Source organism: Pleuronectes platessa, chromosome 9, assembly GCF_947347685.1.
Source record: "Pleuronectes platessa chromosome 9, fPlePla1.1, whole genome shotgun sequence".
NCBI lineage: Eukaryota > Metazoa > Chordata > Actinopteri > Pleuronectiformes > Pleuronectidae > Pleuronectes > Pleuronectes platessa.
In genome coordinates, this window is record NC_070634.1 from 20,345,955 (window position 1) to 20,350,080 (window position 4,126).

A 4,126-nucleotide genomic window follows, 5' to 3' on the forward strand; every position below is an offset into this window, starting at 1 on the left:
GAGCTTGAAGGGCGAGGAGATTTCCTTGAGAGGGGTGAGCTGGGAGCTGCACCTCTGACCTCCGGTTGTGGGTTGGATAGAGAGAGACAGCCTTCCGCCCTCGGCGTGATGGAAGAAGAGAGAGAGAGAGGGGAGACCTCTCCTTATATCGGCCCCGGTGACCTCACAGGTCTTGGACCAGAGTGACCAATAGGAGTGACCCCCCAGGTTCTTGACACCTTTGTGTGATATTGCCCAAATCCCAGGACATGCAGCATCCTGTTACATCCTCTGGGAGACTGAGTTCCTTGACTGTCTTAAGACAAAGGGAACATGTGGCACTCTGGGAGACTGAGTTCACTCCAGAACATGTGGCTCCCTTGTTTCAAGTTTGACTGAAGGGAGGCCTGTGGTTTGCACAAAAACCATGTCCCAACAGACCTATACTGCTACACTGCAATGTTAGATGGTTGAGCAAAGGCATAGTTCTAGCACGCGATTGGGCCATTCGAAATTAAATAAAAATGTTCCTGGAACAACAGAAGAATACGTTTTTGGAAGTTGAGAGAGAAACATTTTCTTCTTCTTAGTTCTCATAACCTCACACCTGATTCAGTAGCAGCTGTCCTGTCTCTCCAGCGGAAGTTGGAGATTTTCAAAGTGGATCACCAAGAGAACTTTAGACATTTTCCAGCAATGAAGCAAATTCAGGGTGAGAGAGAGATATTTCTTCTCATGTTGAGTTCATACAAAAACTGATTGGAAACTTCAGTGATCGTTTCGATGACTTCAGCCTGGAAGAACAGGTCCTCCTTGTGGACTTCAGGAAGAAAATTGGCACTCATAGCCCCATCCAAAACACCCAAAACATTCTGGGGCACCATCAAGAGCATCCTCACCAACTGCATCTCAGTGTGGTATGGCAGCTGCTCTGTTGTGGACCGGAAATCACTACAGAGGGTGGTGAAAACTGCCCAACGCGTCACTGGTTCCTCACTCCCCACCATTGAGGCTGTCCAGAGCAAGATATGTCTGCGGAGGGCGCGCAGCATCGTCAAGGACAGCTCACACCCCAGCCAAAGACTGTTTGCCCTCCTCCCCTCTGGGAGGCGCTACAGGTTCCTCCGTTCCCGGACCAGCAGGTTCAGGAACAGCTTCATCCGTGCGGCTGTAACCCTGCTGAACTCAGTGACAGCAGCCGCCCCCCCACCCCCACACACACCTCTTCCAGTGTCTATACTTACCCCCTCCACCCCGGCTTGAACTGCCACACACCCTCCTCAAACCACTGAACATTTGAAATATCGACGGAAGAGGAGATGTGACCCGGCCCGGAGGAAGCCCGGGGCCCCCGTCTGGAGCTAGGCCCAGACGGAGGGCTCGATGGCGAGCGCCTGGTGGCCGGGTTTGCCACGGAGCCCGGTCGGGCACAGCCCGAACAAACTACGTGGCACCCCCCCTCTCTTCATCTCATGGGCCCACCACCTGTGGGAAGACCCGTTGGGGTCGGGTGCGCAGCCACATGGGTGGCAGCGAAGGTCAGGGGTCTCGACGGACCAGACCCGGGCGGCAGAAGCTGGCTCTGGGGACGTGGAACGTCACCTCGCTGTGGGGAAAGGAACCGGAGCTTGTGAGGGAGGTGGAGCGCTACCAGTTAGATCTGGTGGGGCTTACCTCCACGCACAGTCTCGGTTCTGGTACCGTACTCCTGGATAAGGGTTGGACTCTATTCTTCTCCAGAGTTGCCAAGGGCGTGAGGCGCCGGGCGGGTGTGGGGATACTCATAAATCCCCGGCTGAGCGCCGCGGTGTTGGAGTTTACCCCTGTAGACGAGAGGGTCGCCTCCCTGCACCTAAGGGTTGTAGGGGGGAAAACTCTGACTGTTGTTTGTGCGTATGCACCAAACAGCAGCTCAGAGTACTCGGCCTTCTTGGAGACCCTGAATGGATTCCTGCATGGGGCTCCAGTAGGGGACTCCGTAGTTCTGCTGGGTGACTTCAACGCCCACGTGGGCAACGATGGAGATACCTGGAGAGGTGTGGTGGGGAGGAACGGCCTCCCTGATCTGAACCCGAGCGGTCGTTTGTTATTGAACTTCTGTGCTAGTCATGGATTATCCATAACAAACACCATGTTCGAACATAAGGGTGCTCATAAGTGTACCTGGTACCAGAGTACCCTAGGCTGAAGATCAATGATCGATTTTGTGATCGTGTCATCTGATCTGAGGCCGCATGTTTTGGACACTCGGGTAAAGAGAGGGGCGGAACTGTCAACCGACCACCATCTGGTTGTGAGTTGGATCAGGGAATGGGGGAAATTTCCGGATAGACCTGGTAAGCCCAAACGAGTAGTGCGGGTGAACTGGGAACGTCTGGAGGAGGCCCCCGTCCTAGGTATCTTCAACTCACACCTCCGGCGGAGTTTTTCTGGCATTCCTGTGGAGGTTGGGGACATTGAGCCGGAGTGGGCAGTGTTCAAAGCCTCCATTGCTGAAGCTGCGGCGGCTAGCTGTGGCCTCAGGGTCTTAGGTTCCTCAAGGGGCGGTAACCCTCGGACACCGTGGTGGACACCGGTGGTCAGGGAAGCCGTCCGATTGAAGAAGGAGGCCTTCCGGGATATGATATCCTGGAGGACTCCTGACTCGGTTGCAGGGTACCGACAGGCCCTGAAGGGCTGCAGCTGCTGCCGTGTCGGAGGCTAAGCAGCGGGTGTGGGAGAAGTTCGGAGAGGTCATGGAGAAGGACTTTCGGTCGGCACCAAAGTGTTTCTGGAAGACTATCCGGCACCTCAGGAGGGGGAAACGGGGAACCATCCAAGCTGTGTACAGTAAGGATGGGACTCTGTTGACCTCAACTGAGGAGGTCGTCGGACGTTGGAAGGAACACTTTGAGGAACTCCTGAATCCGAATAACACGCACTCTATGTTGGAGGCAGAGCTCGAGGTTGATGGTGTTTCGTCGTCAATTTCCCTGGTGGAGGTCACTGAGGTAGTCAAACATCTCCGCAGTGGCAAAGCCCCAGGGATTGATGAGATCCAGCCAGAAATGCTAAAGGCTCTGGGTGTTGAGGGGCTGTCATGGTTGACACGCCTATTCAACATCGCGTGGGAGTCGGGTACAGTGCCAAAGGAGTGGCAAACCGGGGTGGTGGTTCCCCTGTTCAAAAAGGGGGACCAGAGAGTGTGTACCAATTATCGGGGTATCACACTTCTCAGCCTCCCTGGTAAAGTCTACTCCAAGGTGCTGGAAAGGAGGGTTCGGCCGATCGTCGAACCTCAGATTGAAGAGGAACAATGCGGTTTTCGCCCCGGACGTGGAACTACGGACCAGCTCTTCACTCTCGCAAGGATCCTGGAGGGGGCCTGGGAGTATGCCCATCCGGTCCACTTGTGTTTTGTGGATCTGGAGAAGGCGTATGACCGGGTCCCCCGGGAGAAACTGTGGGAGGTGCTGCGGGAGTATGGGGTAAGGGGGTCTCTCCTCAGGGCCATCCAATCTCTGTACTCCCAAAGCGAGAGCTGTGTTCGGGTCCTCGGCAGCCAGTCAGTTTCGTTCTCAGTGGGTGCTGGTCTCCGCCAGGGCTGCGCCTTGTCACCAATCCTGTTTGTGATATACATGGACAGGATATCGAGGCGTAGTCGTGGTGGGGAGGGGTTGCAGTTCGGTGGTCTGAGGATCTCGTCACTGCTTTTTGCGGATGATGTGGTCCTCATTGGATCATCGGCCTGTGACCTTCAGCACTCACTGGATCGGCTGGCGGCCGAGTGTGAAGCGGCTGGGATGAGGATCAGCACCGCTAAATCTGAGGCCATGACTCTTAGCAGGAAACCGATGGATTGCTTACTCCGGGTAGGAAATGAGTCCTTAGCCCAAGTGAAGGAGTTCAAGTACCTCGGGGTCTTGTTCGCGAGTGAGGGTACTATGGAGCGTGAGATTGGCCGGAGAATCGGAGCAGCGGGGGCGGTATTGCGTTCGCTTTACCGCACCGTTGTAACGAAAAGAGAGCTGAGCCGCAAGGCAAAGCTCTCGATCTACCGGTCGATCTTCGTTCCTATCCTCACCTATGGTCATGAGGGCTGGGTGATGACCGAAAGGACGAGATCGCGGGGACAAGCGGCCGAGATGAGTTTTCTCAGAAGGGTGGC